Genomic DNA, 12,410 nt, shown 5'->3' on the forward strand with positions numbered 1-12,410 from the left:
CTGCAGTGATGTTACTCTTTTTGTTAAACTACTCCTGGATCTTAAATATGTTGATTCTAAGAATCAGTTGCTAAAAATTGCTGCTGACGGGGAAGTGGTTTTATCAAATTTTGTTTAAATATAGTTAATCTCAATGAAATTTTGAAATAGATTACCTTAAAACAAAACCGGTAACAGCTTGCAGGTCTTTATATAAAGATGGTCTAAAAAAATATTTAAAGGTTCGTCAGTAAATGCTTCATTTCTTCTTCTGGTAGCCCCAGAAATCCCAGAAAGATATTTAAACATTAAAATATTATTTGAAAAATTAAATCTTGAAAAAGTTGAGCACATTGGGGTATGCGACATAAAACTTAGTCAAATTCTGACAGGTATATCTCCAAGTAGCAGTTCAATTCATCCCTGTTATGTATGTGAGTGGGATAGAAGAGAAACTTGGACAAATGCTCCATACAGAACTTTTGAGAGCTATCAAAACAACTATACAAAATTCAAAGAATCTGGTTCAAAACCTAAATGTGTACAACATTTTAAGAATTGTATAAACCGTGTATTAGTACGTGGAAACCCATCTGAATTTCTTGTAGATAGACTTGTTTTACCAAAGTTTTATATAATGGAGGGAACTGTCAACCATGTAATGGATAACATGGAGGGGATTTGGTCGGAAATGAATATGAAGAAGATTTACGAACAGTTGCAAATTATTAAGACTGGTCAGCATAATGGAAATTTTAATGGAAATTCTTCTCAAAAAATTTTTTAAAAATGGGAAGTCTTTAATGATAAGCTGCCAACTAAACTAAAGTCTTTTGGAAAATGCTTAAGGTTGTTACATTTAGTTGTTGAGTCTTACTTTGGATCCGGACTTGATGAAAACTTTCAAACTAATATCGAAAATTTAAAAGCCTGCTATAAAAATTTGGTGTTGGAACATGGTATAACTTTAACACCAAAATTTCATATCCTGTTTAATCATGTATCTGAATTCAGTAAAACAAAAAAAATGGGCCTTGGAGTTTATTTGGAGCAATCAGGAGAAAGTGTTCACTACCTCTTCAAAACTGCCTCGTGGAACCGGTGCAAGATGTCCGCAAATAATTCTAATTATGGACATAATTTAGTAAGAGCATTAAGTTCTTATAATGGAAAACATCTTGTTTCTCTTGGACATGTTGATCTAAATGTTGATATTTTTTAGTGATTCAATTCAAGAAGAAACAGTTTTTAATTTTATATTTGTAAATATTCTGATGATTTAAAACATTCCGATTATGTGATTATCCACTCTTAAACTATGTAATATAACACAATACCATCTGTATTATTCATTTCCAATAAATTGTCTGTAACTTTTACAATAAAATTTTTAATGAAACATGGCGGACCAAAAAATAGCGCAAAACATTTGCAAAAAAAGGCGCAAAATAAAAGGCGCGAAAAAAAGGCGCGAAAAAAAAAGTGCCATAATTACTTAATAGGAATTTTCTGATTTGGTGGACTATATACATAGTGATCAGTAAACTATACTCTTTCAGAAAACGTTGAAATTAATTTGGACACAATTCAGAAAACCTAAATTTAGTTAAGGCTAGCTGTGTGTATGAATCAGGCAGAGCTCAATGGCTTTCTTTTTTAAAATTGTTATTTTTTTAATATGTTGTTGCTATTTGTACTAGAAGGTCAATTCAAAAAAAAATGATTGTATATTTTCAAAACATTCGACTTCAAAGTTTGACAATTATTTTAGGATTATTGACCAAATGGTGACAAACACATTTTAAAACTTAAAATTAGAAGTCTTTACTTTCTTATGGTTATTTCAATTTATTAGCTAGTTATGACCTAAAAAAGCATTAAACATATATGATTGGCAGACGACTTGTCTAAATATCACGCTTCAAAAGTACACAAAAACTGATTTTTTGTTATTTTCAATTTTTATTTTTATTTAAAAACTTAAGTAGTTTATAGTTTTTTAAAATTACAAATAACAATTTATCACCATAGAACATAAAAATACCAAAATAAGCACCCCAAAATATAAAAACTTTGAAATGTAGAAAACCAATAATTGTGGGACCCCTCCCACAATAATGAGGAGAGAATGGGGGTGAATACCTTCATTCAAGAAAAGATTGTTCAAATCCATGATTAAAAAAAAAGCTGATAATGTTTAGCTATTGGATTTTCGAAACGAAACCATCAGTTTTGCTTTTGTTTTGAAAACCAGAAGCAAAATTATTTGATCGAATTTCAGCTTCAAATCTACACAATGTAAGAATAATTTACAACATATTACATTTTTATTTCAAAAGATTCAGTTTTTGTCTCGTTAGATCTGAAATGTCGACAAAACGGGGATTGGGTAGCAATTACGCGTTCAGGTCAAGCGCCTAAACGCGTCATTGCTAAAAGAGGTGAACAACAAATATTCGTTGTCACCAGTGCTGAAGATGGAACATTGGTGATTATGTGAAATGCATTAAATGCTTGTGGTAATTCAGTTCCCCCACTTTATTTATTTCTACGGGTAGGTAGAGCGGGAATGGTTGAGCAATATTAGATAGCAATAGACGATGCATCAAATTTACATAATTTTATACAATTAGAATAATTTAATTCGCTAATTTGGTTTAGAAAAAAGTATACATTTTGATTTTTTTAAAAAGATTATAAAGTTTACCGAGCTGCTCAAAAATTATATATATATATATATATATATATATATATATATATATATATATATATATATATATATATATATATATATATATATATATATATATATATATATATATATATAAATATATATATATACATGCCGTGTCTGGGTTTGGGCATTTCTGATGGTCATGTGAGGGTTGGGACACCCTCTTCCTCTCCTCTCTCTCTATTATTAAAAAAAAAAAAACCTGCTTAAATTTTTTAATTATACTACTATATACCAATATAAGTATAATTAAGTTGTTCAGCTTTTGTTTCTTAAATTTTTCTTGTCTTTTGTTTTCAAACTTTTCTATTATATCAAGATTTTGAGCTATTAGAACTCAACACTCAGAATAGTATGATCACTGGTTCGTTTTTGTCCCATATTTGAGCGCAAAAAATTCATAACGTGTTTCAATTTACTAAATAAACGATCATTTAAAGCTACTGTCAATGGAATTGAAGAAAAAAAACGCCCTGCAGTCACTACACTTCTAAAGTGTTCACCAATCTTCATTTGAGAAATTTTGTTTAACGATTCGAATGGGGCAAGAGGTTTCTCTCTAAAGTTTGTAGTATGAATTTGTTTTATGTAAAACGATTCTTCAGTCAGTTCATTTTATGTCAGATCCAAGGCCAGATTTAACTTTGTCGAGGCCTGGGCTAAAACTTAGTATGAGGTTCTATCTCTTTTAGGATAACCGATAATGTATGACCTAGTGGTTTAATAAATGACATAAATTTATTAACGAAAAAATCAAATAAATAAATGACTCATAGTTTGAGTTTAAAAATAGTGCTACACCTTCTCCAGGAATAGTGTCAGTTTGTTAGATTTGAATAGAGTCAATTTTATTATATCAAAAGTAAACCATAAATAGGTTTTCATAGCTTTTCAGTTAAAAATTCAAAGACAATATCATCTTCAAACTTTCGGTTAACAAAGTCATTGACAATATCATCTTTGAATCAAATTTTATTTTGATTTAAAAATGATATTGTCAATTACTTTGTTAACCGAATTTATTTTCCTTACGATGGGTTTTTCAAAACTCATACAAGCTAGGTTATTGAAGCCGTTTTCCTTTTTGCTCATTTTCTTCAAAACATTCATATTTTGAAATGACAAACTTTGTTAATGATTGGTTTCGTTAATGTTTAAAGTCAGAGCAGTGGTTAGAGTTCTGGCTTAGAACCCAGAGGTTTCAGGTTCGACGCCAGCACTAGCCCAACAAGCGGCATTGGAACGTATTGTTAAATGCTCTGCCGCTGTGCTCTGTGGTAAGACCGCTAGAGCTCCTAAAATAGCTACAAAAAAAAAAAAGTGCATTTTTAGTTTTACCTGCGCTTTCTTAGATGTTACGAAAGAGTATTGCATACATTCTAGTTTCCAGATACAGCATGTGTAAAAAAAGACCCTGAGCATACTTTAGCTAAATTATTTTCATTAACAAGTTTGTGGAGCATACTTCTTGCGAATCTGTGAATAGTCATATATTTGCTCAGCAAAATTAGTGTGTTGAACTGATTCTTTTAGGTACACATGCACAGCTGCTATCTCTCCTTTCAAAATTTCACTCAACATATTACAGCGGCATGTGGAAATGGTAAAATAAACATACAAATCTTTAATAAAAATGCAATATTATTCTGTTCTTTAACGTTTGCTTGCACACCAATGTATTTTCCACTGATTGCTGAGACATTGTCGTATTACAGCTCATGACAATTTTTAATACCAATTTTATACAGTCCTCAAACTTATATTGCTCTGTATGTTATTTGCCATGAATGTTATAAATCTCTCAGTAAGTGATCTCCTTTTCATGCAGCGAAAAGCATGAGCCAGTTAATCCTTGTGACCTTCATTACTAGTAGAATAGAAAGTAACTAAAAATAACTAGACTGTTTGTTTCGAAAAATTATCATCTTATGCACACAATTAGCACCAATTCTTCTCAAATTATGAAACACAGATCTAAATTCAACTATCAGAGTCGAGCTGCTAATGCAAATAAATAACAAGTAACTAATTAAGAAATTTAAGTCGTGTTTTCCTAACCCGTTAGGTCTAGAACAGAAAAGAAATTGCTGTTATTCCGGAAAACCTTTGCTTCTGTGACCGGGACAATGAAAATTGGAAAACCGTGTGTTTTCGAGAAAATTCTCGATTTACTTTCAATGCCGAGCCTTTCAAACAATCACTCAGGCAACGGCTACTTCTGCATAGTAAATTCAAAAAATTGTCGCACCGGCAAAAACGCCCCTTTGATTGATCTTTTTTTATCGCCCCAGTACCACACAGCCCCAATCTGCCTGTTCTAACTCCTCCCAGGCGGCATCAGCCATCTTTAGGAGACAACAGCAAGTTAGATAGCAAAGCAGATACTGGAAATATGGACTACAGTTTCGCAGATGAAGTTGGGATCGACAGCCGAACTTCCCTAACAAGAAAAACATCAACCATTTAATTAAGGACCTCGGATTTACGAAATCGAATGCCGAGCTTCTTATATCCAGGCCCAAAAAGTGGATTTTGGTTGATTATAGCGTAAAAGTCACGGATCAGAAGAAGCGGCATCAAAGATTCTTCTACTTTCTCAGTCAGAGTGGTGGGCTGTGCTTCTGCAACGATGTTGTCGGTCTAGTAAATGCTATAGGTATTGCATGTAATCATATTGAATGACGTCTATTCATATATAGTTCATCCCGGAGTTTCAAAGCCGTGTTGCTTCACAATTGAAACAATTACCTGTCTTTCCTGATGGCTCACTCTGTGCATCTCAAAGAGAACTACACCGGTGTCAAAATGATGCTGAGTGCATTAAAGTATGACAACTACATATAGGAGGTCATCGATGACTTCAAAATGGTATCATTTCTCAAGGATCTTTAAGGTGGTTTCTCAAAATTTTCTTGTTTACTCTGTCTCTGGGACAGTCGTGACACTAAGCTCAAAGGACTGGCCACAATGGACCAAGTTTTCTGTTGGGAAGAGCAATGTGAAGTGGGAGCCGCTGATAGAGCATCATAAAATGCTTATGTTTCCGCTGCACATCAAGTTAGGCCTCATTAAGCAATTTGCCACTGCTCTTGAAAAGGAGTCAGCAACATTTCAATACCTCCAAAATTCTTCTCCACAGCTGTCCAAGACTTAGGTCAGGGCTGGTATATTCGCTGGATCACAGATCAAGAAGATCATAGAATGTGAGGATTTCGTAAAGCTGTTAAACAGGACGGATAGAATGACTTAGAGCAGTTTTATTGCAGTTGTTTAGGGCTTCTTAGGTAATCACAAAGTTGAAAACTTTGTGGAGTTAAGGCAGATTTTCATAAAGAACTACGCCATAATGGGATGCAGATTGTCTCTAAAATTCTAATAATTTGCATTTCGACAAATTCAAGGAGAACATGGGCGCTTACTCCGAGGAATAAAGCGAGCGCTTTTATCAAAGTATATTAGACTTTGAACGTCGTTACCAAGGACGGCATATCGAAAACGTGATGGGGGACTACATTTGGGGGCTACTTCGAGAGAGTGATTCACAGTACAATCGTAAATCTATAAAATCTAAACATTTCTGAACCTTGTTGTTTAGTTTCCGACTGTGTTTGTCTATTCCTTAGGCAATTTTTGTTTTTACCTGATTATAATGACGAAAATGAAAGAAAATTGTTCTGCTTTCATAAAAAAACGAGTTTTCTTCGTGCTGTTGTCGTATAAGCAAAGTTGTGCTTAAAGTCATTTTTTCACATAGTTTAGACATCAGCAATTGAAATATAACACATAGAAGCCATGAGCAAAAATTGTGTTACATAGTGTTATTTATGAATATAAAGTTAAAAACTTTTTTCTTGTTATATGCAAGGCTTTAGCCCCAAAAGCCCTATAACAAATTTGGCAGCAAAAACATCTGATGAGTATTTCTGAGAAAAATAGGAGCAGGCACTCTTGATTGCTGCTTCAAACAGTTTTTTATTTTCCTTGAAAAATAAAAATGTAGCAAAAATTTCTTGAATGCCTGTGAAACTAGCGGTGATTTCACTAATCACAGAATTAAAAATGTCATAAAAAACCGTTCTTTAAAATTCTGTTTGCTCTCATGATTCTGTTTCTGTTAATTCTGAGATGTGCTCATCGGCTTCGATTCGCTCCCCAAAAAAATCTTTGCAATTTACTTTTTGGTGGAATGGATATTCAGAACTAATTTTTGAAGTAAATGCAGCTATCTTGGCTTCTTCCGTTTGTTGGATATTTTTTCTGTAGAAATTTAAGGTGACTGATCAATGCTTTAATATTATTCAAATATAAATAGTTGCTTTTCTAGCCAGAATGACTCGGTTGTAGCAATCAATCAATGTAAAAACTTTTACCCAAATTCCAGACATGAGAACACATTTGAATGAGCTCATATATTTATAACCACATCACTACTGGTAGGGGCCTCTAGATTTGTTCAGGTGATTCGCCATATATATGTATGTCTGTATATATATATATATATATATATATATATATATATATATATATATATATATATATATATATATATATTTTTTTTTTTTTTTTTTTTTTTTTTTTTTTTTTTTAAATTTTTTGGCGTTTAAAAATATTACAATAACCAAATATATTTTACAATTTTTACATTAGTAACGACAGGACTTCTAGAAGATCATGTGGATCTTGTCATGAAGCCCTTTACAATATATGGTTAATTTTTGATAAAAATACAATGTCTTAAGTGAAATAATAATAATAATACAACTTTATGCAAAAACATGTAAAAACCAAGATAAAATTTTAAATATATATATATATTTATAATATATTTATATATATATATATATATATATATAAATTTTAAATATATATATATATATATATATATATATATATATATATATATATATATATATATATATGTATATGTATATATATATATGTATATATATATAAATCTATATATATGTACTCTGATTTATATCTATATATATATATATATGTATATATTATTATTAGCTTCAAATTTGTTGTTATGTAATAGTTAGCTAGATAGCTACGATCTGTAGCTATCAATATTTTGTGATGATTTCGCAAGTTACCAAGCTGCAAAATGTAGCCACCAGCTAGCTACAGATTTATTGTTATGTTGTATTTAGCTACAATGCTACAATATGTAGGTAACGATAGATCGTAGTAATATCGATAGCCATAAAGTTGCGATATAGGGGTCGTCCATAAATTACGTCACTCAGTTTTTGAAACTCCAACTAACAAATCGTGACGTAATTTGTGGACGATCCCATATCTAGATGTCGTAATAAAATAGCATTGTTTTAAATTCAATTATTATCTTAAATATATTAACCCCGTACTAAGAATCAATAAAATTCGTCTAAAAAATAGCGAAGAGGTGTGTATGCTATAAACCTTTTCGCTAGCTAGTTGCTGACTTATTTCCACCCGGGTATTCTGTTAAATTTGTTTTCTTTTTAAATACGAATAAATGCTTGTTTTCTTTATAAATACGATTGTGTTATTTTTATTTTTTCTTGCTTTTGTAATAAATCACAAGAGAAAATTTTTTTTTTTGTTTCAAATCAAATGATTGTTATAAACTTTGTTGTGTTTTTTTTTTTATTTACTCACTTTATTTCTTCATGTTCATTTTAATAAGAAAATTCGTTTTATTAAAACTTTTTGACTTCAACGTTGGCGTTGTTTTTGCATCAAATAGATTACAATTCCAATCATCCCAACTAATTATTGAGCCATTTTCGGAGCAGTATCTACCATAACACCACTTGGAACTTTTATCGTAGTTTGTGCTTATTTTTTGTCCAGGCAGAAAAAAATTATTATTGTCATAACATCCAAGGGCAACTGGAAGATCCGTAAATAAGTCGTCATTTTTTTTTCTTTCGATAGGGAGAGAGTTATAAACTCGAAGATAAAACAGAAAAGAGAACACTGTTACAGATACAAATACTAAAAACAAATATGTTTATTTTTTCATTGCATAACAAATAAAAATGACAAATGCATAACAAATAAAAATTTAAGTAATCTTTACCATAAAATTTCTCCATATTACCAAAGCATTCAAAGTTGAACTTTAAAAGTTTTTTTATAATTGAATAGCAAAATCATTTTCACAAACGACCAATCAAAAATCAACTTGCATGTTATGTGATTGGTCGTTTTTTTAGAATTATTTACTCATTATTTTAACTCAAAAATAAGATACAGCTAAAAATAGTAAACTAAACTACTTAAGGGGGCACAACCCTATTAAAAAAGTGTAAATTATTGAAAAAATTAATTTTTCAAAAATACACTTATTTTAACTCAAATTTATCGTAGAAACTATTGCTGATTTTTAAATTTTTGCTATCTATGCTGATATTGGTCAAAATTTCATTTATTTAGATGTTCATTATTTAAATTACCCTAGCAACGCGCATAGCAACCGTTTTTAAATGTTGTTTTTCATCTTTTTAAGCCCTTTTTTCAAAGTTGATTTTGGCTTTTTGTTTGTACAGATGGCTTTTTGTTTTTACAGAAGGCTTTTTGTTTGTACAACGACGTAATAAGCATAATAGAGTTATTTAATTAATTGAACTACTGATTTGACAGACTGGTCAATTGTTAGAATGTTTGTTTATGTTTTACAAAATTGGTTTTTATATATTTTTTTATTTTTCAGTATTATAACAAGGTAGTATGCTTTATAAGATGCTGTTTTGCTATGTATATTTATCTATCTATGCTATTTATAAGCTTTCTATCTATTGCTTTGTATATTTATGTAACTAGTATAACTAAAAAGTTGAAAAATATTTACAAATTGAAATGGAATCATCTCGTAAGTTTCGATCTAAAAGACATAAAAGTAGGAAGTTTTATTGTAACCAACACTCTAAAAATTTTACTGAAAACTCTAAAGTTACAAATAAAGAAAACATAGCAACAACAGTTTCTTATACAAAGTTAAATGGTTCAATGGTTAAAGTTGTTGATAACTGCTGTTCAAAAAATATTACAGGCAACCGAATAGTTGATATGGAATTGTTAGCTGAAACTTTTAAGATTCTTTTGTGCCCAGAGTGTTCACATGATTCAGTAAAGCTTAATCAAAAGCAGAAATTAGGAATTGCTTTTGAACTTGAATTGAAGTGTACTATGTGTGGTTGGTTTAAATTGTTCTGGACTTCCAAAAAAAGATCAAAAACAAAAAGTTTCGACATTAATAGTAGAATGTTTTACAGTATGCGTAGAATAGGAAAAGGTTATCAATCTTTGAAACTATTTCTTACATTACTAAATCATCCTCCCCCTATGACAGAAAAAAGTTACAATAATATTGCTTCTAATTATCAAGTTGTAATCAAAAAAGTTGCCAAAAATATAATGCATCAAGCTGTTAAAGAAATACGAACATTGAAAAAACTAGATCCAATCGTCAGACAGCAGCAATCTATTTTGCCTCATTTAGATAGTCAAGCAGATATATTATGTGATGCAGGTGTATCTGTTGATGGTACTTGGCAGCGGCGTGGATTTAGTTCAAATAACGGTATTGTTGCAGCAGTTTCTATTGACACAGGTCGAGTATTAGATATTGAGGTAATGAGTAAATATTGCCAGGCTTGTATTAATGCCAGAATATGGAAACATTCAAACGTAGAGAAATATGCAAGTTTTATAGCAGACCATACTTGTACAAACAATCATCATGGATCTGCACCATCAATGGAATTGGTTGGCACAGAAAAAAATTTTAATCAATCTATAGAATTAAATAAAATGCGATACACTGAGTTTTATGGGGATGGGGATTCAAAAAGTTTTTTGTCAATTGAAAATGTCTATGATGGCGCAAAAGTGGTTAAACAAGAATGCATTGACCATGTCCAGAAGCGCGTTGGAACACGATTACGTGAATTAAAAAAGAGAGAGAAGGGACTAGGAGGGAAAGGAAAGTTAACTGATGCTATTATTGATAAGCTGCAAAACTATTATGGTATTGCAATACATTCAAATATAGGAAATCTAAAAAGAATGCAGATTGCTGTGATGGCTGCACTTTTTCATGTGGCATCATCAAAAGAACATAATTATCCCACATTTTGTCCAAAGGAGCCAGGTACATGGTGTCAATATCATCTTGACAAGTTGAATAATACCCAAAATTAGAAACCAGGACCAGGACTACCCATGAGTGTTATAAAGTTTGTTAAACCAATCTTTATAGCTTTACAAGATGAAAATTTACTCAGCAAATGCCTCCATGGCAAAACTCAGAATCAAAATGAGTCTTTCAATTTAACAATATGGAATCGTGTTCCAAAAGATACATTTGTAAAACTAGTACAGTTGGAAATTGCTGCTTATGATGTAGTTGCTCATTTTATAATTGGAACATTAGCCACATTAAAAATATATGATAAAATGCAGATGGAGAGAGGCAGCTACACTGAGCTTGGTTGCTAAGACAGAAATCGTGTATGATTAAAAAATGCAAGTCGAAAAAATGGTGAAAAGTATAGGATGCGTCGCAAGTTTCTGCGTGGAGCGAAAAAGAGTAAGGGAAGTCAAAATAAAATTAATGAGGGTTTGTCATATGGAGCAGGAAGTTTTTAATGTTTATATCAAATTAGTTTTATCATACTTGTTTTGTAATACTTGCAGTTTATATGAACATAGCATTTAACAGGGGAAAGTAAATTTTTTTTACCATTTTAGCTTTTTATTCATTCGCAAGTAGAAAAGAGTTATTAAATAAGTCTTTTGATAAATAAAGTACATCTATTGTTTGAATATAGTCTACAGTGCAATACTTAATAGATAAAAAGGCTCCAGATAAATATAATTATTATTAACAATAGAGTTAACATAATTTTTTTTTTTTAAACCTTTTTTTCTAAGATTTCCACATTTTCCTAACTTTGCCTGACTGTGGCAAAGATATTTCAAAAACCGTTTGATTAAAACTTATCATATTTTGACAGATTGTTTATTATGTACAAGGTTGTGCAATAAACCTCAAAATTATAAGAATATATGTGTTAAAAATAAAATATAACGATTTTTCGGTCACTATGGGGGATAAAAATATCATTTTTTTTAGTATCCTTCAAACAAATAAAGCACGACCCCAAGGAATAAGTAAGTTGTTAAGTTTTTGAGGTTCATTGCATACCTCTAACATCAAGCTAGTTAAATGCCAAATTTTATTCTATGTGACCTTCTGCATTTTGAAATATTTTTAGAGTATTAAACCAACTTTTTAAATTTTAGGCAGTTTTAATTTTAATTTAAACTTTTAATAGCTTATTTTCAAATTAAAAAGTAAAATTTTCAAATGTAAAAGTATAATTAAGTTGTCATATTTAAATATGGTTAAAATGTGTAGTTACCTAATTAATTAATTCTCTATTTTTCTTAATTTAATGTTTAGTTTCTTTTCAGGTGCATCAAAATTTTTTTTTTTTTTTGCTAGTATCATCATTATGATACTAAATTTGTTTGTTTACTCATTCCGAAAATGTAAAAATCACAATGTTTTAACTAATTCCGGGAAAAACTGCTAATTTTAAAGTGGTGACGCTAAAAAAAATAAACTTGATTTTTCGAAAAATCATGAATAAATGCCCAGAGGTTTTCTTTCTGAATGAGAAATCCCAATAGATATCTTTCA

General features: G+C 30.5%; 1 long non-coding RNA gene across 1 annotated transcript; it reads right to left on the reverse strand.

The window, feature by feature from the left end:
* Positions 1-8,241: 8,241 nt before the first annotated feature.
* LOC105848129 (uncharacterized) lies at positions 8,242-8,906 on the reverse strand. The gene is made up of 2 exons (XR_010642880.1): positions 8,784-8,906; positions 8,242-8,698 (listed from the first exon to the last, which is right to left on the reverse strand). It is a non-coding gene; the product is annotated as an uncharacterized LOC105848129 (long non-coding RNA).
* Between the last annotated feature and the right edge of the window lie 3,504 nt (positions 8,907-12,410).

Source organism: Hydra vulgaris, chromosome 13, assembly GCF_038396675.1.
Source record: "Hydra vulgaris chromosome 13, alternate assembly HydraT2T_AEP".
In the NCBI taxonomy this organism is placed as follows: domain Eukaryota; kingdom Metazoa; phylum Cnidaria; class Hydrozoa; order Anthoathecata; family Hydridae; genus Hydra; species Hydra vulgaris.